We start from the raw sequence: 27,746 nt of genomic DNA, 5'->3' as shown, positions 1-27,746 counted from the left end.
TGCTGCTGACCGACCGTTATAGTGAGCTCGATAATAACCTTAACTATACATACATGTAATGGTGGGTGTAAATAAAAAACCTGGTTACATACGGTATGCATATAACGAATAATTAAAACAATTAACAATGTACTCATCTAATTAAGGGGCTGTTCATATGAGCCCGGCTACACGGGATTCATCGAGGCGTTAATTGATTTTGAGGCATTGAAAGGGGGCAAAACTTCAAGCTTAAAGATTACAGCTGTTTGCTAAGTGCCACAAGCCATTCCTGTTGAAATTCTCAAATTAGGCCAAACTGGTTGTTTCAATTTTAAATGTTTTGCATACTTATTAAATCAAAATATAGTGAAGTTGCTCTAGAAGATTTATCTAATGATATGTAAGAATACAATTGTTTCCATTTGCCAAAATCGATTAACGCCTCACTGAATCCCAGTTAGCTGGGCTCGTATGAACAGCCCCGAAGCAATGCTCAATTCCTATTCCTAAAAAATATTGCTTACCAGTCTTCCAACAAATAAAGTTTTCAATGCATCCGTGATTGCATTTGGATCAGTGTGAGGATCCCCTAAAATAATTAAAATAAATATACAGCACGTAAATTTCACAGTTTTTATGATGTTGAGTTTTGTCCCCTCTTAGTGGAGTACAAACCACTAAAACACTAGTGACTTTGTCCATCTTTCGTGGAGTGTTAAGAGTCAGTGGCAAATGATTTTGTTGCCTGACAAATTTTGGTATTAATACAGCTTATTCCTGTTTTAGTTGACTTAAAGGCAATATAGTTAGGCTTTTTTTTTAAATTATATTGGTACAAAAATACAGGTATGTTCACAATGCACTTCATTTTGTCAATGTTAAAGGTTCGGTGCTAAGTTCAAGTGCAAAGTAAACATCACATAACATTTATTTAATCACTACTCTTCACCAACAGCCTGCAACATAAAATAAAACAATTTAGAACATTTATAACAATTTAGGATCAACTTACATTCTTCTGCAGCTTTCTCCAAATCCTCTTTGTTCTTTCCAATTCTTTCATCGCTTCTCTATTTTCAAAAATACAACATGTAAGCTACAGCTCTAGTTAAATATTTTACCATCAGCCACCACCATCATATTGTATACTAGATATATATATATATATATATATTATGTTATAAAATAACAACTGTTTATTCTGACAACTGATCCTCTCACAAGTTTATTGAACTTCTTTTAAAAAGTTGCAATGATGAGAACAGTGGTGGATCCATCCTTTTATCTTACCCCCTTCATACCATTTTGATACTGACATTAATATAATAATACTAATTAAAGTTCAAATTTTTCTGAAATGTAAGCAAAGCTCAATACAACTTTTTGCCCTATCTCAAAAATCATAAGTCATAATATTTTTAAATAACTCAAAAATGAAAGTGTATTTTTAAGATAAACTCTGCATCTTCAAGACTTCTTAAGCACTTGAAATAAAATGCAAATAGGTCTAATTACTAGCAGAGACATATTACAGAGAAAAGTAAACTTTAAAAGAAACGCTAGTGCTTTCATGACAAATTAAAATGTAATGAGTACTATTAAAGCTGTGTATTTGATCTTTGTTTTTAATCCAGAGGGATATAAACTTCAGCTCTAAAATCGCAGTGAAATGCATTTACATTTTTATAATTTCCTATTCAACAATGTGATCAGCTCAGCACCCGCTTTAACATTCTCAATTTAGAATTCAGCTCTTTAGGGATAGTGTGCCTGTATAGGCCAAAAGCAGAAATATTTTGAAACCGAATAAGGTTTTTCAAGCGCTGTTACAACCATTTTTTCATTTAGTGCACTAAAATATCCTTATAATACAGACTTTGAGTTGGAACAATGATTTGTATTGAGTGCGATGTCTTTATTTTCAACTTTTGACCTGACAGACCAGTCAATAGAAATTGACCAATGACGGTTTTCTTTGCTCTTTTGTTGACCAATTGTATTAAAGGAAAGTTTGTAAGCTAACCTACAGATTAGTGAAAGCACACTTAAAGTTGCCTGCCTGCAGACTGGTCAAAATCAATAACTGGCCAATTGCATATTTTCAGCTTTGAAGATTGCCGACAGGCCATTCATACAGAAACTACTGACCTCAGCAATGAATACCCAAAGTAATGTTGCTCTATTAGTCTTGCAGTAATGACAGATTTGTATGAAAAATGTTTTTGATCGTAGGTAGTGATAATCTACGTTTGCTTTGATTTTGAAATATGGAACTTAGCAATTTCACAAATTTTCACCTATTTCACTTGACTGGTTTAATGTACCAACTTAAAATTTACCACCCTGAAACCAAAAACATACCTTTCTTTCTATTTTTTTAACTCTAGTTTCTCCACGAGTTGGATCAGGTGTGTCTTCAGGATCCTATGAAAAATAAGTAGAGTCGATTTTACTGACAGCACCTGCAAAACTTTTGAAGTGATTCAGTTTTTATAGATACCAAATTGGCAATGTACCTCTATACACAATCACATGTCAGTTGCTGAGGAATATGAAAATCAATGTCTCTTAGTTGGGGATTAATGTTGCTCAAAAGTTTTGCACATTCATTCAAGACTTGAAAATTAGAAAAATACAAGGTTTAACTAAATATATCTATCACTTGAAGCAGCACTAGAATTGCTGAGCTTGGGCAATTTTCAATGCAAGAAATGTGTGTGCATATAACCTTGAAATTTCAAAAATGTTATTGACTTTATTCTAAATAAATAAAAGTTCTACTTGAATTCTCCGAAATTATGAAAAAACCAAAATTCCCAAAAATCATTAGAAAAATAATATGTATAATTAAAAGCATTAATATGTTAGCATTTCTTGTATAAAAAATCTTATTAAAATCAATGCTAGTGAAAGCAAATCCAATTAAACACAATAGAAAAAGAAAGTTCATCAATTGATTAAATTAGACCTTCCATTCAATTACTTTACAAATGAAATCAAAATTCACATTCTGTGTACTCAAACAGATTGGGAATAAGTAACTTGTTAAGTTCAACTTAATGTAGCTGTCTACTTATATCATCTGGATTTATGACTGATTTAAAACAATGAGGTACAATAAACAATAGCTATTATATGACTTTAAAAATCAGAAAACCCAATCATAGATATGTATTTCTGTCAACTTGGTGATATAAAATATTTGGAATAAGAAAATATATTGCATCATATTTAACTTCTAGTACATCAAATTCTTTGACAAGCTTCACATGCACTTTATTGAAAAAAATTATGCTGATAAACCAATATTTTTCATTTCAATCACGTGGTTTTCACAAGAACAAACAAGGCAGGGAAAATTTTAATACGTATATTTCCTTGAACTGCAACATCAAAGTTTTCAAAATCTTGTATATCAGGTCGATTGCCAAACTACTGAATTGTTTGTTTCGTATAGAATACGCGATAACTACCCAATATTTTATAGTCAAATAAGGTTTGCATCCTATGGACTATAATTTCAACACATGTGAACAAAATCGAGATATCTGATTTTCATTCCTCTAGTGTTCAAAACGCAACAACAAAACCCACAGAGGTGTTTAAAATGTATTGCAACATTAAATTATCGACGTATTTAATACCTCGAAGTCAGCAACGATACTCGCAATTCCACTGTAACGGCCAAGGCTTTTTCTGATGACCTAGTTTATCCAGAGGCGGAAGATATGGTATGGGAGGTCTAGCAGCAAATAATGCCAAAAGATTTGACGGTAAAAACGCGGTCATTTCGACTATAAAATTAAAATATTCGCCAACTCTGCCAGTTCCAACGAAATAAGAACACAATAACGAGTGAACAAGTCAAGAGGGAAACATTACATCCCGGGCGGAGAGAGAGGGTGCGTCTGCGATGCATTATGGTCAGTGTAGTGGATAAAATGGTATTATTCAACTAATCCCATTTATCCAATGATTTATTCATGAACTGTAATAACAAATAATGTTGTGATTACAGTTCACTGTTTTATAATTGAAAATGATAAAAGATAAGATTAGAGGGTCAGCAAAAAACGATGTACATGTTGTATGAGTTCATGCTACGTAATTGATCGCTGAATACGAAAACTTTTTTCTGCACTCGTCAAAAGCAGGTATGTTACGTATGTATTCTCCTTCGTATTTACTGTTTTGTATTTAAACTGTAATCAATTTTGACTTTAAGTTAAGCAACTGAATTAAGAAACTACAACCATGCTTTCTTTAGAGTGTATAATGCAAAAGGTTTGTGTTGTTACAGAAATGGAGGACGTTATGACAGTTGTGCTGCTTTATGCTACCATTCAAGTTTCATTTCTTCTAAATCCAGCACAATCATTGAAGCACTTTATGACTGTCTGCCTGTTTCCTGCAAACTTATTTAATGTAAAGATGATAAATGTATTATTTGTATTGATATCAATGCCAATAATTTTAGCATGGACAAACAAAATAGTTGGATAGGGCAGCAGAAAAGTCTAATTTTAAACAGCTCGAATGGAAAACTGAAAGCATTTGTCGCATCCAAGCCAGTCTTCACCATCATTATCTTTGCAGATTTTGCAAACACCGGTATTTCGTCTACAGCAAAACAAAGAAATGAATTTAAAATGAATTTAAGTTTCTCATCCACTGTATAATGCTTTAAAGACTTTGGTTAAAACATACTCATGAATATCATCATAGCAAGAGCCAAATATGAGTGATATTAGTTTCTCTCTCTCTAATTCCATTTTAAAATTTCTGTTTAGGCTTGAATTTTCACAAATACACCTGCATGATCTACAATTACAATTCAAAAACTGCATGATCTACGAGAACATGTATTGTAATTCATTCTATAGCTGAGTTACAACATCTGCGCGATCATTGTTTTTCGTGTTTTCCAATTAACCCATTTTTGGAAAAAACGATATTTTCAATTAAGTATGTTAAGTGGGATTATTCAAGCGTATTTGCGTCGTCGGGATCTTATTTCAAGCAACACATGTATTTGTCCAAAAACTCTGACCAGCCGACAATTTAAAAAATATAATATAAAACAAATTCTGAAAAACAGGACATCTCTTCAGATTAAAATATCAATCAAAACAAGACGAGAAGTGAACTGTAAATTTTCGACTTATTTCAAAGTCATCCTCAGACACGTATTTCAGGAACCCTTTGCTTGCGGCCTAACTAACATTAGCATGATTGGTTTCATGTTATCCGTGTTCATTTAAGTTGTTTGGATGTAAGATTGACGAAGTCAAACATAACAGTTTACGGCTTTTATGTACGCACTTACTTGCTTGAGTAAATCTCTTATTACTCATCTCTTACTAATGATTTTCGACGGTAACAAAGCTAATAGAATTAATTGTTTGAAGTTTCTGCAAAACAATTGGCTTCATTTTTCCCATCAGTAATGATAAACACAATCATTTTCAATGTTCACGCCATCGAAATGTTCATTAATGTAACAAATCTAAACTTTTCATTGCATTTATCTCATCCATGATTTTATTCGAAGGGAAAAGGCACTTAAAACGAATATGGTGCTTCACACTATATCAATGATTATTATACGTAGTATGCTTAGGGTTTTCAAAGACATCAATAATTATCAACTATGATCCACTACACTGGACCATAATGCATCGCAGACGCACCCTCCGCCCGGGATGTAATCATTGAGCTCTATAAGAACTGGAGGGGCAAGGCCTGGACCCGTGGTCAAAAACATGGCGGTAATGGCGGATTTTGGTCAAACTTCCACTTTGAGAAAATTTTTAACATTCGCCCTCCCGAATCCGAACTCTATTACTGCTATATCAATGACAACCAGCGAAAACAACCACGATACCGTAAGCATAAAATATTGAAAATAATGCTTCAGATTTTAGAAATAGACACACATTTAAATGAGGTAAATCAAATATAATAGCGTATATGTTGTCAGTAATGCTTTAGCTGTTAGAAATAAATATCAAACGGCATTCTTTACACTGTCAATGTGTCGTTAAGCTTTAATGCATAATCCCATGCGCAATACTTGTGTTTTTGACTATTTTTTTAACAGCTTCGTGCAACTGTCTTCTTGAATAGATGAGTAAATATTAGTTAAAATGTCCAATTAGAAAAAAGTTAGCAACTCTACGACTTAAGTCGACTGGAAATATATTATTATAAGTAGGTATGTATTTTTTGAGTTTTTTTTGGTAGGATTGATTCTGGGTGTCTTATAAGGTATTATGATATTCTGATAAATCTACTGAGAACTTATGAAGAAAATATCTCGAACTAGGAGAGCAAAAGAACAAAATTCAAAAATTCTATAATCATGTTGCTGGTCTGTTTTGAGCCAAGATATTAGTAACTGGATTGTCATTGACAACCATGGATCTACTATTGAACAGAACTACATTAATTTCCCATTGAAAATACGATTTTTAAATTAAAGTGCATTGGTTTCTCTGACATAACACTTTTCTTATTGCTGCATGAAGGCAAACCTGTTTAAATAATTATAATGTAGGTGAAGATATTTAGCATGTTGTATAATTGTTATTATACAGACATTATTTATAATATTATGGCCTTGTGTAATGTATGTCAAGAACTTATTAATTCTCAAAAATGCTAACCTTCTTGCACTACTTTTCTCTTGTGTCCTTACAAATTACAGTTACCTATACTAATTTTTCTAGGTTCAAACAACTTGACAAATTTTTGAATTTTACATTATGCCTTGAATTTTTCTTTTGTCTTTGTAAAAATATCAGTAATGACTTAAAATCAAGTTTATCTAAAATAGTATTTTGTACAAAATAACTATACATAATTGAAAGTCTCATGTTGAAGGCCGATGTACTTCTTTGACTAGATTGCTACTCTTATTCTTTTAAATGATATCGTAATTCTTCAAAAGACATAAAAGTTCTTTGTCATCAATTTTGCTTCTTCCACATTCAACTTCATTGCAACCAATGCATCTTATGTGAATTTTAATCACCTGAATTGAAAACATATGGACTTTGTCAGATGATGCAGTACTGTATTTAATGTTTCATGCATGTCATGATAAGCTTTGCTTGAGCAAATATTTCAAGGTAGGAGCAAAATTGCACATTATTGAACAAAGTAGTTTTTATCTTGATTTTGATGTACTAACCTGTTTACTACACTGTGTAACAAACAATTTATTTACAGAAACACCAGATGGCATTCATAAACTTTTAGCATAAAAGCAAACCATTTACCACCATCATCATGATTGTCCATAATCTGTCAAATTGTCCAGGCTAGCTGTTTAATACAGGTATTTTTATTGTACGACATGTACCAAAGCTCATTAATTAATCTTGCACTGCATTTGATTTCAATACAGCTCTGTCCTTAATATTTGCTTCATATTTTCAGAAAAATATCATGAAAATCCTCCATTTCAACTCAGTTGAAACAAGGAGTTAAGATATGCATATCTCGATAAGAACTGGTTGCTTTGCCTCGTCTAGCAAGCGATTAAGTAAAGAACAAATAAGAATGGATAAACATAACTTAAATTATAACTTAGAGTAAAAACATTCACAAATATATACAATCACACTTCAAGTATTGACTTAAAACAAACACTGAACACTTTAAATGGTAAACAATCTTACGTTGCTTACCGGTATCATGAAATGTTTCCTTTTCTGGCATTACTTCAGCATCCGTCTACCAAACAAGTTTGCAACATGTTTTAAAGATAAAATTTCTAAAGTTTTGTGTTTGGCATTGATATTTTATATAATCGCTATTGTGGTTGTCAAATCCGGGTGGGCGAAAAATTTCATTTTATGAGCCCGCGTCTTTCCGCTGACTTTGACAACCAAAGTACATATTTTTGACCACGCGGCCGCGCGCTGATAATTTATAGTAATTTTGTTGACGTTTCCTCCAGGTCTTTATAGAGCTCAATGATGTAATAAGCTCTGTCAAGAAGTGAGATTTCATTGAGTTGGCCGCGTACCATGGGTACTGTGGGGACACCATTGAACTGTAATATAAACTGGAACAATAGAGTCTTGGTGGTGACGTCAATGTTTCCATGGTGCTAAAAATTCAGTTCCAAACAAGCGCCCATTCGATTCAAAATGGAGACGTTATCCAAGCTTGGCTTTTTTTTCTTCTCAGAAGAAAAGAAATCTATAAAAAAGGGGGGAAACCACTTAAGTCAGATCACATTGAAGCATTTACTTACCAGAAGAGTGTTTTACGAGGAGAAGTACACGCAAGAATGAAAGAAAAGGTTTATAAAGTGACGGTGAATGCCAAATGTCAAGATTAAGTTTTAGACTGTTTTTGTTGCCCAAATGAACAGAGGGCGTGATTTTCTTTGTAGTGAAATAAAAAGGCTTTTAATGAACGATTTGTTTTAAAAATAATGATACTCGTCGGTTTTCAGTCCTCAATATGACCTACCACTGTTTGGTGTGAGGAGTTGTGGTAACAGGCTATACATATATTTGCATTTTATTAATAAACACAAGGATAACATGGTATTTAAAAGACATGGAAATATGGTACATCATTTAATGTTGTTTTCCTGGGGGAGGAAAATTCCCATAAAAGTGATGGATGCTCATGGGAAATGTTCAGAAAGACTCCTATGGGTAACTGTGGGCAGCTTGCTTTTATTTTTATCCCAAAAGACATCCATTGTAAAACATATGTCAAAACTTCTTTTAACTTCTGTTCTCCTAAACATGATAAAAGAATTCTCGCAGTGATCTAATTTGACACCTATGTACACCCAGGCTGTACCAGATGATAAATATTGTAATCCCTAGGAGGTAAAATCATCCCTTTACTGTTATATTAGAATGCTCCACCCCCACACCCTCTAGCTGTATTTTCTTCAAGTAAGCCTCAGTCTACAAATTATTTTATTTCTATTTGAACAACAATAATTATTAAAAACTGTCCAATGTAGTTCAAGCATAAAACTACTCAAAACCATATCTTCGATCCCTCTTTGATGAGAGGAAATTGCAAATTTACAAGTGTTGCACATAACTGAAACAAAATGTCAGCATAGCAGTGCAAATACAAAGGAATGGCACCTAAAATTTTGAAGTCTTTCAGCCTAGCATTGGCTCTTTCGACATGAATCTGTGCTTTAGCTATGGCTTTTGTTTTCTTGATCTCACTCTTTGTGAAAGTTCCATTATTCAGAAAAGGTGGAATATTGACACAGACACCATGTGGTACAACATCCTGGATAAGGAAACCCTTGTCCGCCAGAATCATATCTCCAGCTGTCAAGTGATTAAGGAGTCCAGACTGTTACACAATGGCCTTGTCTGAAATAGAACCTGGATACAGCCGACTGACATTAGTAATGACTCCATTTGGTGCAACACCAACTATTACCTTAAAGGAATTCATTCCTCTGTATGATAAAAAGGTTGCATTTTGCTGACTCATCAATCCCGGTGCAGCAAGCTCAATATCTGTGCAGACAGGATTCAAATTGCCTGAAAGAGGAGGGTGCAGAGATCTTGCTTTTTTGTTTCTGGGATGGAATCGACGTCATTAGGTCGTCAAACAAAATTTCATGCAAAACATGAGTGAATGCTATAACAATGTTAGAAATTGTGGCCACACTACAATGAAACAATTGGGCTAGGTGAAGCTGTGTGTTGTTCTGTCGTACTTTCATTAGTGATAAAATTTGATCCTCAAAATTGATGGATTATACCTTCCAAAGCACTAAGATTTAAGGTTTTGGCTACGGAAAATACAAAGCGACTGTTAAAAGACAACTAGCTGAAGCTTTATCATTCAGTATTCGATGATTCTCCCTCATGTCCTGATGTCAACTCTTCACCTGAATAGAGTCCGTAAATCTCACTTAAAATCACGTAATTCATCAAATTTTCACCGAATAAGGAATTCTTTTGAATATCAGTTCATACCTTATGAGTCGAACCATCTCTTGTACTCGTCGTTCAGCATTGTAGCACTTGGAAAAGCGAAGAACTTGCAAGTGTTGCCCTCCGACGAATGGTCACATGTAGGAGCAAAACAGTAAACCATTTTGCCCGTTTGACCCGCGTCCTTTACACTTCTTAAACAAAAGTTGATCCCTTGGATTACCTTTTAACCATTCCTGTTTTTTTTTATTGTCTTTTGTGGGATTACAATGGATAATTAAAGCTTTAGACATTCAAAACAAAGGAAGCGTGTCCAAAGCGCTCGCATCATTGAGCTCTATAAGACCTGGAGGGGCAAAGGGGCCTGGGCCTCGTGGTCAAAAACATGGCGGTAATGGCGGATTTTGGTGGTCAAAACTTCCACTTTAAAAATTTTTTTCAATCTTCACTCCCTCCTGATTTCTAACACTGTTTGTATGAACGAAAACAAGTGAGAAAAAAATTACGATACCGACAGCATATCATGTGAAAATAATGCTTCAGCATTGCGTGAAAAACACAGTACAGACACACATCAAAATAAAGAAAATCGACGGTAGAGAAACGCATATTTTGGATGTAACATTTAAGTTATTTTATGACATTTTAGCCTTTTAAAAGTGAAAATCAAACGGCATTCTTTACTAGACCTGTCAATCTCGTCAAACTTATACATTATTTCATGCTTTTGTGTGTTTGACTGTTTGTAAACAGTTTGGTGCACCTATTTTTCTTGCTTCAAATGGATAAATCTGTGTAAAAATGCTCCTAAGGAAGCGAGAAAATGTTTGCTTCAGTCCTACGACATAAGTCAACTGAAAATTTACCATGGATAAGTATCATAAGTGTATTGTCATTACCTGATAAATCTACTGAAAACTCATAAAGAAAGTATGTTGAACTAGAAGAGCTACAAAAAAGAAAAAATTCAAAACACCATGACACTGTTGCTTGGTAATTTGTATTTTGTAAACAGCTTGGCAGAATCTTGGATCTATTACTGAACAGAACTACATTAATTTTCCATTGAAATTACAAACTTGGAAACTAAAGTGCATTGGTTTCTCTGACAAAAACACTGTCTATTGCTGCATGAAGGCAAAATAGTTATTTGACAGTGTAGGTGAAGAAATTTATCAAGTTCTATAGATATTATTGTGCATTACTTACAGTTTTTTGGAATTGTGTAATATATGTCATGAACAAGATATAATTTTTCAAAATGCTAACCCCTTCGAGCACTACTACTCTTCTGTTTTGCTTAAACAACTTACAGCTACCAATACTAATTATTTATATGTACAAACTAACATTTGGGAATTAAATGATAAACAACTTGTTAAATCTTTGTATTTTACATCAAGCCTTTGAATTAGTTCCTTTTATCTCTTGGTAAAAAAATATTAATGAAAGACTTACAAATCAAGTTTCTCGAAAATAGTATTTTGTACAAAGAAACTAAATAATTGGAAAGGTCACATGTTGAAGACAGACTTTGCTTCTTTGACTAGGTTGCTTGACCATGAGCAAATTTAAATTTGTTTACAATTTGTTTAAAGAATTCTTTTTATTGATTTCTACTAATTCTTCATAAGACACAAAGAATTTCTTTGCCATCTATTTTTGCTTCTTCTACATTCAACTTCATTGTAACCAATGCATCCGATGTGAATTTGTGGATCACCTGGAATCATACCAAGTATGGATTTAATGAGATGAGACAATAATATGTTTAATTTTTCATGCATATTAATGATATAATCATAAGCTACTGTTGAACAAAAATTTCAAGGTAGAAACAAATCTTAGCACATTGTTCAACACACTACTTTTATCTTGGTTTTGAAGTAGTAACCTGTTTACTATAACAATAAATACTTCATTTACAGAAACGCTAAGTAGTACTTTAAAATTGTTTGCATAAATCCAACTTTCCAATCCCATTATAATTGTCTACACTATACAGTCAGTCAAATTGAGCAGGCAAACAGTTTAATAGTTATTTTTATTATACAACATATACCATAGTTCTCATTAATTTTGCATGGCACTGCATTCAATTTCAACACAACTCTGTTGTAAACTTTCCCTTCATCTTTTCAAAAAAAAAACATGAACAAATTATGCCCCATTTTTGGGAGGTAAACTCAATTCAAATCAGGAGAGTTTAGCTTGATGCCTTGATCATGATACAAGATGGATGCAAAACTCGATAAAAATTGACAGCTTCGCCACGTCTGGCGAGCGATTAAGTGAAGAACAAACAAGACTGGACCAAAATAACTTTAAATTAAAACTTAGTAGTAGAAACACTCTTCAAGTATCGTGTTAAAAACAAAATAGTAAAACTAATACTGTGCTACTTACCGGAGTCAAGAAATGTTCCCTTTCTGTCGCTATTTCAGCATCCGCAAACCACAAAAGTTGGCAGTTTAATAAATAAAGTTTTAAAAAGTGTTTATGTTAGGAAAATAAATAGTTTTGATATTTTCTATACTCGCAATCGTGGTGGTCAAATCAGGGTGGGCGACAAAATTTTATTTCATGAGCCCGCGTCTCCGCTGACTTTGACCACCAAAATCCGCCATGTTTTTGACCACGCGGCCGCGCGCTAATAATTTATACTAATTTTGTTGACGTTTCCCCTCCAGTTATTATAGAACTCAATGGCTCGCATACGATATTTTGTTTAGAACTGCATTTTTTAGCTCCATGGTAACGTGACGTCACACTTTAGGACTCTATAACTCCTATATAAACCAATATAAACTACGGTGGCACGTATGTGCAATACACGAATAAATATGTAAGTGCGTAAAAAAATTATAAATCTCCAACAAAATAATCATAACACAAATCAAACTACTAGATACAAGTAAATAAGGTTTATTAAGTGTTAATTATTGAATAATACGCGACAAAAAGCTGTCAAAAACACTACTAAATCTTTCACTTGCGTGAAATGTAGAATCAACTAAAATATTTTGAATACAAAATACAATGGCACATGTTCCCAACTTGGCTTGCTTTCAACAACCAAAGCACACACGTGTATTCTCTGGTTTTCTCAGGGAGTTCACTGGGTATTCTCAATTGAGTGGTATTCTCATTTCCGACGAACTTGCATGCTAATTCCTTTCACACGCCACAAAATCACGCAAAATGTATTGTTGCTTTTGTGGGTATAAATTATAAGACAGCTTTGTCTACTGCCCGTCATGTGGGCGAAAAAAAAGTGAAACAAGTGGTGCCAACGCCGAGATAGATCGCTCAGCTTCTACTTCCAGTACTAATAACAATTCACGAGTGGGACGCCATCAATAGTATCCACGTTCGCCGATTTTAAAAAACAAAAAGAGATTGAGAGGCAGTCACATTTTAAACCTAATAAAAGAAATTGACAGGCAGAAGGGACACGCAGCAAGTCAAAAGATGAGGTCATTATCAACGTTGGTTTAATGGAATACGAGTATGGTGAGGCGAAAGTACAACGTGGCAAATCTTTTCCTGTGAAGTTGACAAAGCGAATGAGCTATTCCTTCGAATGAGCTATGACGAAGTAAGGGAAAGAACAGTGAAGAAGTGGGAAGACTATGACAGAACCTTCAGCCGAGACCGGGGTTACGTATTGGTTTTTCCTGATGGAAAAATAGCTAAAAAGATACCTGGACTGTGAAGAGTTCACTTTGAGAAAATACAAGGAAGGCCTTGCTAAAAGCTGTAGCCGAATTACTCTGTATCTTTGTCCAGAAACTGAAAAGAAAGAGACCAGTATGCTACCTATTACAAATTGGTTAAGTGATGAGGAAAATGAGATTCGTGCGATAGAGAGAGCTATGGGCTGTGATTCTGATGATGACTGGATTGACTGCAACAATCTACCATCATCAAATAATGTAATTGGCAAATCCAGTGAAAATGTTGATAAACCATCGATTAATCTGAATAAAGCTGAATGTAATCATTCCGTTCCACTGTTTGAAGTTGCTGATCTCTTGTGAGTACTTGTCCTTTTATGTTAGTTTGAGTTTGTAATGTTTTCAGTAATTCACTTTTGTTTCAACCTAATTTCTATTGTAGGCCTGTTGGTTTAAATGAGAACATGGCTGTCCAAAAAGCTATAAATGAAAGCATCCAACAACTTGGAAGTAATGCGCAAAAATTACCCTTACACATATTGGCCATTTCTTTCAAAAATATTTCCCAAACTCGTCCATTTTAATAGTCGAATTATTATTTGCGATTTTTTACACACGTGAGTCCAATTTTGTGGTAATCAACAAGCGGATTAAGCCACAATCACAATAGTTAGGATCTTTATCACGGACTTGCTTGGGGATGTACGAAAGGCTACTATCAGTACAGGAACTACTAACGTAATCGTAACCATGTTTACGCAACCAAATTAATGAGATGTACTCGTGATGAAAACTTGTTGCCATCGTTGAGTATATGCAGTGTTGGCACAGTACATAGAGATTGCAATATGCTTCGCTTCTCTACCCTCCATGGAGTTTAAACCTAACACTAACCCGTAACGTGCTTTCATTTCCTTGGTATGAACTGGAACAACAAAACCTAAAGTCCATACGGTTGGATTCACTTTCAAATAAAGCCAGTAACCACGATGAAAATTTTCACAGTAATGCTTTAGTTGTATTACCTGCTCATCATTAATATTCACACGACTAAACAAAGCAACTGCATTTCGCAAGCAAAGACAGAGATAGGCTTGAATGTGAAGAATTTTAGAAGTTTTATCAGATACACCATTTTCAAGTTCATCAATAAGAAACATGAAATTATGTAGAAACATCCGAGAGTCCTTACCTGTAAATCTATAGTTAAATGCCATTCCGTCGATCTTTGCATTTTCGTCATACCATCGAATAATTCTTTTCGCCAGCCTATTAAGATTGCATTTTGATCGTAAGACATCGATGAACTTGTAAAATGGAGTACCTGGTGGAATCCGAGAGAAAGAAGATGACAAATTAGGTTTTGACATTTCAATGGCTTGATTTAAAAGATAACGATGAGCTAAGGCGCATGCATTATTTTTTAAATGAAGCAATTCGACATGGGCTTTATCAATTAGCTCAGTCACCAAAGGAACAAACTCTTGGCGACTTCTTTGCTTGGCAATAAAAGCTGTAACATTTGCTCGTTTGGTGCTGGCTTTCACATTTTTGTGTTCAATTGATTTTTTATAGTTATAAACGTTTTTGCCATTTTAACTCTCTCCGAACACTTCCAATTTTTCCACGTATCGTGCACATCACGGCCAAACGTTCCATGTCCACTAGTTGACATTGACTCCAGACTAACATCTGCAAAAGTAGAAAAATATGAGGCACTGTTAGTAAGTTCTTCAGCTAAGAAAGCGAGCATTTTCATATCATTTGGCAATTCAGAAAATACAAACTTCACAACAATGCTCTCTTCATTAACTACAATAGAGAACGTTGCACTTTCAATTCGTTTTATGTCAGCCATTAGCTTGCTGAGGAAGCGTTTTACAGGGAGACAGTTCTCTAAACAATTAGCACCAAAGAGCAGGAAATTTTCATTGCTGCTCAACACGCCATGTCCAATGTTTAGAAAACTTACCAGCCAAGAGCACGCTGAATCATCTCTTCCAAAAGGGGCCCCATCTCCACAAATAGCAACATGAAATGTGTTTGGCTGATTAAAGTTGAAAAGTTTATACTTACCACTGTTCAAATAAAATTCTGCCAGCTTAACAAGAATATCTTTTATATCTCTGTAAAAACCATTGACCTTCTCACACTCATCCAACCCATTGCACAGATGTTCACGAACACTAAATAACTTACCAATATCAATAGATTTAATGTATTGCATTAATCTATCATAGGGAACCAGCCGAGGGATGGGACATTTAGCAACACTAACACGCTTAGCTCTCTTACTACCACATATCTGCTCATATGAGCTAGCCTTATAAACTCTTCTATACTTTTCTTTGCCCATAACTCCTTTGCTCTAATACACAGCAATCGATCTTAACATATTCTCATCTGATCTTTCGAACTTCTCCAAATCTTCTTTGTAAATTTTTGGAAAAACCTTGCTCTTAAACTTACTGCACTTTTCTAATCCTTTTACTATATCACCCACTTTGCACTTTTTTTCTAATGTCTCCAATATTCCAATGGTACCAGACTTTGTATCATCCTTATTACCTCCATGAATGGCATTAGCTGCCAACATTGTCTCCATCCTGTGTGTTCGACCAGTGGACTCCACACAATTGTAATGTTGACAAAATGCCGAGAAAAAACGTTTTAGAATAGTCATAGTTTAATGACAGTGACTTGTCTATTGACATTTATATTGAGCTGATGAAAGCGTTGCTTAAGAATAACATCTTTTGTTTACACTTCATCATTCTTCAGAAGATATCTAAATGAGATAATTTAAGTAAATGTCACTTCACAATTTGTTCAATATTTTACAGACAAAAATGATGAACGTAAATGAAAACTTACAATGAACATAATGTTTAGTTTTAATTCTTTGAATGCCAAATATTGTCGTCGATGGAATTTCATTTCATTTTGCGTTGTGTATGGCGACGACATGCAAAACGTTAAAGCAGCTCAAGGGAAGAAATATTTTAAGAAAAGTTACAGAGCTTCATCACTGCATTGTACAAAATGTTTGTTATTAAGTACGTGTAGTTCAGCCTCGAAACGCCACATGGATGTCCACCGTCAACAATAAATATTTTCTTTAGTTATACGTACGTGTCCACATTCATAAACTAAGAACATTTAATCTTTGTTTCTCCATATTATTTGTGATCATTTGCCGTACAAAAAAATAACTTTCAAGTCTATATTCAAGCATAGAACAAACATTAGTTTCTAAAACGTAAACTTTATGGCAACAAATATTTAAACCTCACACAGCACAATAGTGATCATCGTAAACATTTTGAACTATAATCAAATAAAAAGAACTCTGTCAAATACATTTACCTGAATCTGCATGCTTACAAAGAACTCCAACAAATATTTCACAGAAGCGTGATTTGTATTTCTACTAACTATTTTTCAAGTACGTTTTAAATGATGGCCAGGTAGATTCAAACGGCAGGTCACGTGTTCTTTGAGTTAATTTTAAAATATGCCACAAAATGCACAAGCACGTACGTCTTTTGATTGGTCAGTTTCTAGGTGTTCTGTCGATTGTACAGGACGTATATATAAAAAGGGTCTTTAGAAATTAATCTATTGCTATAATTTCAATGCCCTATGAATTTGCTAAGCCTGTGTATGCTTGCATGATTGTCAGCTACATGCATATATTACAAATACTTGTCACATTTGCTCACGGGAATTTTAAACTTAGTTCACAAATGGTTGTAATTAATGTAAACCTTCATTGCCGATAGAATTACAACAATACAGCTATATGTGAACTAGGCTTAACATAACTCAGTTCTAACATTAAAATCGACAAAATAAAGCACCTGTGGGCGAACAAAGTTATCAGACATTGAATTGTTCTATTTTCAAACACATAAGTTCTCAGACTAAGGTAAATCGTAAAAACGACAAGTTAAATGCTTCTCATTTATTGTTGCGTTCATTAGGCAACGGTTTGATTTTTATTCTTACCATTTCAATAGTACATCTTATATAGTTTGTACAAGGAAATTACAAAAAGTTAAGTATATTTACTGAGCAATTGTTAAATGGGTCACTTCAGTTTATTGAGTTCAAGGCTAAATCCACGGTAAACATCATCTCTCTCAATTGTTATTTTAAGCAAGGCAGACGGAACATTAATAATTGGGGTACTATTTATATATTTATGTTGTACTTTAATAGTTTCTATTGAAATATATTGTGTTTACGGATTATAACATATGAATGTATGAATATAGCCCTCACCAAATTATCAATGTTCTTCCGCCACTGATTTTAAATGTTGAAATCTAGTAGAATTAAATTCCAATTGTTCTTGTTGAATTGTTACATAAAAGGAGAAATTTGAAAATCTTTTACCAAATACTTAAATTATCGTCACTAGTTATACACTAATTTTGTATTTATCTGATAAGTCATAATAAATTTGCGTTCTTTAATGAATGTTTAATGATAAAATTGTGATTCAAGTTCTTTTATGTTGAATGATTGATGTGAATGATGTACTTTCATGAATGTTTAATAATAAATATGGTATAACGTTATTGAACAACTCTCACTGTGATGACTGGTTAACACTGTCTGTAGATACGCCCAAAATTATAATCGTAATTAATGAATTAAAAAACTTTAAAGAATCTCTTCAAAATTTCCCCAAATCATTTGGCCACAACACTATTACTTCCTTCTCAACATCCTAGGTTTGATGTCTAAATTCTCTAAATTTTAACCAAATATCCACAGAGTTTATTTCCATTATTACAGTTCACATTTAAATCCTGATTTATTTTCAGTGTCCACTGATCACTGTACGTAAAAATACACGCGTGTTTTGTGCGTGGAGTTTCACGAAAACACGCAAATATGCATTCGCCATCGCAAAATAGGTACGCGATGCGTACAAATGTGAGCAAGAAGTGGATACGTGAAGAAGACACGGATAATTAATTTCATTGATGCTCATCTTCTTTTTCTGACATGACACTTATTGACACATGTCATTTATCAATATGACACAGCATAAAATGTACTAACAATTTGTTAGCATGACACAGCAATTGATCGCAAACCTTTATGGTAAGCTTGTGCTTTGAATGTATGTCATATGTCTATGGATGATAAATACTCAAACATACTCTACACTGCTCAATGAATAATCAGTAATAGCATTCTTTTTCACATGACTTTGTTCGTTGCTAAGATTATTTGACTGTAGATAACCTTTGCTTATTTCTGTAGTGACAATATCATCAAGTAGTAATTTCTTCTCGCCAGGCTTCAAAAAAACTGACTTCTTTGTTTGCCTGCGCCAAGCAATAAAATATAAATATCAAAGCATCCTGAAACGAAAACTAAATAAATCAGATTAAATGAATAGATTTCAAGTGGTAAGTCCTGACCCCATTTTGAAGTTTACCTGTCATAGTCTCATTATTTTTTCTTATGTCTAGAATTTTGTTATGATCGTCATAAAAAAACTAAATGTCGTTTTCGTGGTGGAATTCGCACTTCATATGTTTTATATTGATGCATCTGTTGATTTTCGTGGGATTTTCCCAATAACACATTAGATAATTTATCATTTCAAAATAATGACCTTTCTTGCATTATCACCAACAATTAATTTCATTAGTCTTTTAAAATATCATTGGTACGGCAGGGCTAAAAAGTCAACAAGATGAATCAAAATTATGACATGTCACAGAATTTCAGTTTTGCATATCAATATAGGCAATAATTTTAATTTTATGTAACATGACTTTTTTTCCTCATTCATGGTCATCTATCTTTTTATCTTATTCTTATCACAGATGATGACATGAAAACGTTTTGCTAGGTATTTCTTTAGAGTTTAGACATTGCGCCTACTTGGAGTGAAAAGCTTACTTCTTCACGTGATAGTAGACGTGATTTTTCTGGTCTATGATTGTAAAACTTGTTGTAAGATAGACTATTTAAAATATTTGTTTGCGTCAAAAGTTCACAAAATGACAAAACTTTACATGATGAACTGTCAAGTCCAAACGCCATCAATTTTGAAGTATCTCTGACTACTGAGATGTGACAAAATTATTCAAAATTAGAGACTTCCTTTAAAGAGTGGCCAAATTTGGCCCCGTTTATTTTGCCAATTTTACGCCCAAAACGTAGATGAGACAGCCCCAGGTTAGAGGACCAATTTAGCCCCATAGCGAGCTATTTTTCCCCTTTGGTGTGAAATTCAGCTCTAGACAGAATAGCCAATTTAGCCCCAATATTTCATCAAATCGGCCATGGTTAAAAAGCAGTACCGTGCCCAGAAAAGAAGTGAAACTACCTAAAGTTTGCAATTAACAAGTCTTGTACAATATACACATGCACATAAATGTTTGATATCTTCATTAAAACACCTTAAACAAAAAAATATTACAAAATATAGAATTGAAATAAAACATGCTCGAATATAGCATACATGCTGGCTGGTACATGCATCATTACTTGGAGACATTTGATAAAACATACTTTATTATTATAGAATATAAGATTGTTAGTTGAATTTTCAAGCCTGCATTAGCTAGTTCTTGTAGAAACGACCGCATGTAGTGCTCTTGTCATTATGAATAATTTATGTATGTAAAAGTTTTATCGTGACTTGACATTCTTCATTTGCAGACTGTTTATGTTTTATAAGATATGCTAATTCTATATGTCAAGGAAATGCTAAATACAAATGAGAGGAAATAATTTCTGAGAGTTTAAATCAAATGGGGGAACTACAAATGTAAGCAATATTCGTCAAAATGAATTGTTTACTTGTCTTACATTTTGTTTAGATAGTTATACGTCACAAGTTCACTTTTCTTAATATATTTTGTTTAAACAGTAATACTTTTTTAAATTTTCTCTTCTTGTCACATTTATTTAAAGTTACACGCGCAAACGTTTTGAACTAAAAGCAGATGACCGCGACTACATACAAAAAGTATTCAGTATATTTGTTATTTTATATGAACATATACATTTAAAGCTATGTATATACAACAAAAATTTATGACTAAAAGATGTTTTTTACCGCTATAAACACTTTAAGCAATTCAAATATATTCACGCAAAGAAAAATGTCAACTTCACTTGATAAACTGTTTCGGACTGTATTTTGAGTTTTATCTTCTACCAAAACAAAAAAGAGAAATTTACAAATAATAAAACTAGATTGAAAATTGGCGTTGCTTCTACTAATATCTTTTGTCATAAGTAGTTTTGTGTATATTGCTTTTATTTTTAATTTTACTTGTAGTAACTTGAAGTGTGTAATAATGAAAAAGCCGTAAGCACATAGGTTTTTAAAGACAGGTGTGTCTTACAAAATTTCAACAAATTTTGTAACAGATTATACGATTCTCTATATTTTCGTCTATATTTACGTTTTCTTTTCGTATTTTGTTCAACATAAATGACAAGAATACATATTTCTTTAAGTTGCTTTATGTTTTTTAAACACTCAAGGATATGCATTTTTCTTAAAAAAGCCAACTTTAATAAAGCCAACTTTTATAACTTCAAGATGTTTGTTTTGCAAAAGTGATGCGGAAAAGTTTTTTATGTAGCTTTAAAATTTCATGTGACATCAATCTAAACCATACAACAATTATAATATGGAATATATTATGTAAAACTGTATGCGAATACCTAATTATGAATGAGCAAATTATAATATTACATATACTTGATCTATATCATTTCTTTTAATTTTAAAGTTTTAACTATATATGGTTTCGAAACATACTATTTTATTAAACATCATATTTTTTAGACTTTAGGCTACTTGATTTGTTCCATATTAGTTTTAAAATCACGAAAAAGTTTAATGTCAAAATTTCTTATATATTGGGTGGTCTTCGATAGTTCGCATATTATTTATCTGTTGATAATAAAAAATAGATGTGCTAGGTTACTCAATTTCCAAAGCTTATACAACATAACTATGTCGTAGAGTGGGCTGTATTTCTGAAATTAACATTTTTGTTATGCTATGATATTTGCAAAGTTGGAATCTCATTAACATAACAGTAATTAAAAGCTACCCTGTCAGATGCTATTTATTATTGTTTTACAAATATTACACTTTATTAATAACATATATAGGCCATGGGCAAGTGATAAAAATGTGCCTAAAAATTTATTTTGAATACGCACCTAGGGGAACTACATGAGTTTTACATACTAGTAAGGCGATATATTTTTGAATGCTTTTTTAATGTATGCCATGTCTGAAAGCTGCACAATAAGTCTCAAATCAACTCGATGTGTGGCAAATGTTTTCAGCCTTTGGCGACCATCATGGATTGTGTGAGTCGAGACCATTGAACTAAATTTAACTGGAAGTCTATCATCATCTTGAAGTTTGAAGCCAAAGTCGACAATATTGTTATCAGTCTTTCTACGCTTCTGATAAACACGGCCCAAACAAAATATTTCAGTGTTTTTAAAGAAAATTAATTTACAAAAAATAGTTTCAGAAAGATGTAAATTTGTCCAGCTCATTTATAGCAATATTTTTACGGTAAGATGTCGTCGAAGCAACCAATTCGGTGGAATAATAACGAAAGACGTTTAACGTAAAAAGATGTTTAACCACTGATGAGACTGACATAAAAACACATCGAAGAGCACCCGAAGAGCATCGAAGAGCACCTTTTGCACATATGCAATCTACTTAACAATATAGTTGACAAACAAACTTCTCTACTTTTTTGAAAATGTCGTCTGAAGGCTCGTATTCCATGCATAGTTTTCCTAGTGCCTGCTGGAAAGTCTTTTCCTTCAACAATAACTTCGCACATTTCACTTTAACTTTGCCAGAGAATGTACGAACTGAATCACATCAAGGATGAAATATCATATCCATCTTGAAAATTTTTCTTCTTCTAGGAGATAGATAGATAGATATTGTTTTACTTTGTGGAGTATTATCGCCACTGATTTTGTTCAAACTGCCAGCAACACAACATTTTCCACTGCATGGCTGCTCGTCGCTATTAATGCTATACGCCATGTCGGAAGGCGGTAATCGTATCTTTATCATCGCCAATGTCAAAAGTTTGCACAAAAATTGACAAAAATCGCAACTTTAGGCGAGTGTAGAAACAGTTAGAAAAAGATAATTTTAGTACTGTTTTCAGAATTCTAATCAGGAAAGAGGCATTTATAAAATAAGCTCATACAAAAAACAAAGAGAAAAATTCGCTGCATAACCACTTTAAAATGTTTATCCACCAATGAGACTCACACAAAAACACAATCAAAAAGTATCTTAACATAAACAAATCTATGTTTTAAAATGTTATTTACGAAAGGTATCGTAGTTTCTTCTCATTCGGCTCGTATGAACCGAGCTCAAGAATTTCGGCATTTGTGCGTTTTCTGTACAAATAAATTACTTGGTGGGCAGGAAACTTCAATCTCCTGTGTTAATAACTCAGTACAAGGCTGTGCAACAGAAAAAATCCAGTAATTTTCTACCCTTTAGCGTAGCAGAATGCATTCTTTGTTTGGTTTACAATCAGTCAATCACGCGTCGCGAACTTTTGCAAAGCTAAAGCTAAGCACGCGTGTCTGCGAGTCAGATCACGCAGAATTTTGGCTTCATTTCGTGTGTTCCCGATATATCAGAAGGTAGCCTTCCACTTATATTTAGTTTAGTAACTAGAACGTGAAAATGGCGTGGCATGGCGTGCTTCAATTTCCGGCCAAGTTTAGATAGGACGGCGTTTTTGTGAATTTGAGGATGTGAAATTCGGTGATTTGACGTCATGCTCAGGAAGAAAGCATTTAGAGGCTATTTTTTCTATTCAAAAGGTGAGTGACTGTTTCATTTTAATGCATATTAAACCTTTGCAATCTTTTTTTGCATTGTTGACGACCAATTGTCACAAAAGCCAAAGAAGATGCAAAAAAGAGACAAAAACATAGAGCGGAGTTTTCCTTGAACTGTGCACTTTTTTTCTAATAAAATTTCGGCCTTGTTCGCAGCGAATCTTAAAAAAAACATAAGTTTTTCTATAGTTCTTTAAAGATTTTTACATATCGTACACTTATCTATACAAACTATTGACAAAAACTCTTTGTATTTTTACAGCTATATACTTATCAAGTTGCCGAAGAGATGGCAGAACCACAAGAGGAATTCCAGATAAAGATGATCAAAAAAGTATAGATAAATGAACATATTACTTGAGCTTATAGGCTTGGATAATTACGATTCCAACATTATTCGGACACTTACACACATGGCTGCTGATGTCTATATTGACAGCAAAGAGCTGACACATACAGCCAGATCTTGGCCGTCACGATCAATGTGGGAAAACAATTTGATCATACAGTTATAATTCCGAAGGTGGAAAAGGATTGATTGTCTTTTTTTCAGCCTCAAGCAATCCACTTGCACTGCCCTGATCCTAATCACTACGCTGAAATGCTTGGCGTTAAAGGTGACCTCGAACGACAGAATTTGAAAGGCGAACTTCTAACTTGCTGTTGTTTTGCGGCTCAGGTGGATGGGTCTGATCATACGAAAAATTTGTATTCCTTCGTTTTAATCGTAAACGCACCCTCCTTTCATTAAAACACGTTTAGTATGTGTTAAACAGGTCAAGAAACGCGGTGCCGAAGTTTTGTTAGATGCTGTAGTTTCTTTATTAAAACATTTTGGACTAGGTACATGGTGCAAATATTAAGGCAAAATATTAAGGTCTGACTACAGACGGCGAGTCCGCAAATATTCGTCAGAAATCAGGTGTTTTGTGCTTGAATAGAAGAGAATGTTGGCTAAGAAACATTTAACTTCTGGTGTGTGTGTCACAGATCTGACTTGGCCGTGGAAGACTTTATTGAATCTGTTCCAGAATTGATGATTTGGAAATCCAACATATTTCTGTAGAAATTTTCAACCGTTCGTCTGGTTTGCGATCTTGTCAAAAAACTTGAGACATTTATTTTAAACATAAAACTAATTTCTGCACACTACGATTTTCGATTTGCGCAACATTTAATCCAGCAATCCAATGCGGTCCTTAACAATCTTGATGGTTTTCGTCTACATTGGAAGAAAATCTTAGATTCCCCAGCAGCAGCTTGCGATAAGATAGAGAAGGGCAGGGCAAAAAAGATTTCTCAAAACATGGCATCCTTCAACACTTCAGTCGTGGCTAACAGCTCTGATAACTGACATTTGCTCTATCTTCAGGCATATCGCAAAGAATGTCAGAAAAAGCACATCATTCTTCTCAACGTTTTAATGTACAAACATGTGGCTTTGCAGAAATGGAGTCAACTAAAAGCTAACCTTACCCAGGTAAGATCAGTTTCTTTTCAGCCGAAACATGTAAATTGTGTTGACTACTGTAAATATATGGCGTTCATTTTCAAGCATTTATGGGTATCTATATGGCTGGTCAAAAAGAGAAGCTTGGAAAGCCACATTCAGTTGAAGACGATGATGAAGAAGATGATCAAAGTCATTGATTTCCTCAAAGAATAACAGCTTATTTGCTGGTGATGACATTCCAGTGAACAACAGAATCAATTAGACTTGAACTTGTAGAGTCTTCAAAAAACTATCTAAATGTAAGTAATTCACTTAACGTTCAAGATGGAAAATTGGACAAATAGTATTTGAAAACTACACTAACTAATAACTTCATTTTCCGAGTATAGACACTTATTTGTATCTAAACAAACTTTTCTCCTTATTTGTGTTTTAGTCTCGAGTCAATGATGAACGAAATGAAGTGATGAAATGCATCACTTTTCCTACTAGCGTCATGTAATATAAATGACAGAAAAGTTTCCACATACAGTGTTTGAAAATTTTGATTCAATGAAACCTGCAGATGAAATATCCCTCCAAGATTATGGTGTTCGGTTCTATTTTAAACTAAGGTAGGGACCAAGCAACCAGTTACAGAATTCTTAACAGCTTTTTGAGCGATCTCGCCTCACCTCATTACGATCAACGGCCTGCTGTTCAGAAATTCATGCTCACTAAAGACTAAAGAATGAATTTTCCAACTGTCAGCACGTACAAGTAAAAGGATTTTATTTTAAGACGTTTTTGAAGCAGCCCTTACAACAATAAAACATTTATTGTAGAATATTGTAAATTTGTTAGCTCTAGAGCTTTTTCAGTCAAGGTTGTTTGCTTTGTTTGTATTATATGGAATAAGACAACAATGGGAATAATTAATATTTTAAATAATTTTAGTATGAATATTTCTATACATCTTATATTATATGTATTATACAGAAATACATATATTGTCCTAGCCCGTCATTGCAATTTTCCAATCCGCTTACCCTCCCACACTGACCAAATTCATAAAAAAGGCCCTGGACAAAACTCTTCATAATACGAGAGCATGACATTGGAGAAGAATGTACGAGGGAAGTAAAGATAAATGATCCTAATGCTCAGCTGAAAGAAAAGTAATCTACAACAAATAATTGGTTATAACAGTGATAATGATGAAGATAATAACGATTGGTTAGTAAAGCATAAAAATTGCTAGTCTAATCATAAGAATCGACTTAACATCATCATCGTCATTGGATCCTGGAGACCGTAAAAACCAGTTCAAAGTAAACAATGAAACTTCAAGTCTTCAACATTACTACAACGGTATCATCTAGTGGCTTTTAATTTCCATACACAGAGCAGGTTTATTGAGTTTTATATTCAATTCCAATCTCGTCAGTTAAAGTTGGCTGACGCAGCAATATGCTACAATTTGTTAACTATCTCTTTGATTTGCCAAGATTGACAGAAATGAAATTTGAATAAGTGTTTAAGATTACAATCTTTGGGTAACATACCTGTTAAATTTATAACAATTCGGAGAGTCTGTACAGAGCAAAGTACTGTGATAAACTGAGAAAGATTGCAAAAAAGAAACAAGCGAAAGTATTTTAAGTCGATAGCAGTGGTAATCTACATACAAGTCTATTGCGCATCATATTTTACTTACGTTTTTTGCATTAATCTTTTTAATTACGTACAGTAGCTATTAAAATTATGTTTTACGTTTGTTACAAGCTAAGATGTTACTTATAATTAAGTCTGAAATGTTACTGCAAAGACAAAAAAAGTTTTACTTAAATACAACTGTTATTTTCCTCAAATCGTTTTGATTGCATTCACCAAATTGATTGGGCGGAGTACCGAATATATGAATCAAAAGAAGTCAAAGGTTTATTCATATAAATAAGTTGATTTCTTGATGCTTAACTTACTCATAAAAATATAAAGATTTTAAAGGAATAGCTGAAAACATTCTATGATCTCTTCGTAAATTTCTGTTCTTATAATTGCTAAATTGGACATTGTATATACAAGAACATACAGTTTCATGCATATATCATTCATTGCCAAACCACAATTGTGTGGTGGTTTTGTTTGACGATGTGCAATCGTGTCTATGATTTACGCATTTGTAATGACCAAAATTGTCTTCATTAAGATTATTACTACATGGAGTCCCGTTCCAAGTCCGTCCACAAGAAGTATCTGTTGAATCAGCATGAAGAATACTGCTTTCGTATTGATAAATGCTGATGTTGCAACGGCTGCACGAAGCTCCACGAATTTCAACATATTCCGCGAGAACACATTTCCCAATATACTTTGATTTTTTTTCCTCCAGTAATTCAATGTTTTTATGCGTTGCCTCAAGACGATCCCCAACATTCCAATTAATGCTTGTGTAATTGCAAGTTATGCGCCATCTGTCATTTTTGTCTTCTTTTATGCCAATCATTGTCTCCAAAGAAAGTCTGTAGTCTTTCCAAGATGGGCTTGCTACGTTTCTGGGGAAATTTTTGTAGTAAACTTTATTTTGGTAGTATATTGAATTTTCCAAACTAAATGATTGGACAAGTGTCCATGCGCGATGCCCATCAAAATGACAGTAAACTGTAATTAATTGCTCGTCAGGAGTAAATATTTTATATTGTCCGTTTTGTTGACCACGATAACTTCTGCACGATCTTGCCATAGTTTGACAAAGATCTCCAACATATCCGTCATCACAGTTACATGAAGCTCGTCTTCTACTTGATGGCTTACTGAGTTCAC

The 27,746-nt window shown here is 33.6% G+C and overlaps 1 long non-coding RNA gene and 2 pseudogenes across 1 annotated transcript; all 3 read right to left on the bottom strand.

Annotated features, from left to right (window-relative positions):
* Window positions 1-1,010: 1,010 nt before the first annotated feature.
* Window positions 1,011-3,892, bottom strand: LOC124448657. Its single transcript, XR_006949200.1, has 3 exons — window positions 3,627-3,892; window positions 2,344-2,406; window positions 1,011-1,050 (listed from the first exon to the last, which is right to left on the bottom strand). It is a non-coding gene; the product is annotated as an uncharacterized LOC124448657 (long non-coding RNA).
* A 5,102-nt stretch (window positions 3,893-8,994) lies between these two features.
* LOC124447915 lies at window positions 8,995-9,709 on the bottom strand (annotated as a pseudogene).
* Window positions 9,710-14,030: 4,321 nt separating this feature from the next.
* LOC124447914 lies at window positions 14,031-16,202 on the bottom strand (annotated as a pseudogene).
* Between the last annotated feature and the right edge of the window lie 11,544 nt (window positions 16,203-27,746).

Source organism: Xenia sp. Carnegie-2017, unplaced genomic scaffold (genome assembly GCF_021976095.1).
Source record: "Xenia sp. Carnegie-2017 unplaced genomic scaffold, XeniaSp_v1 HiC_scaffold_23, whole genome shotgun sequence".
Taxonomy (NCBI): domain Eukaryota; kingdom Metazoa; phylum Cnidaria; class Anthozoa; order Malacalcyonacea; family Xeniidae; genus Xenia; species Xenia sp. Carnegie-2017.
The sequence above is the reverse complement of the archived record's forward strand: the minus strand, read 5'-3'. Positions and strand labels throughout refer to the sequence as shown.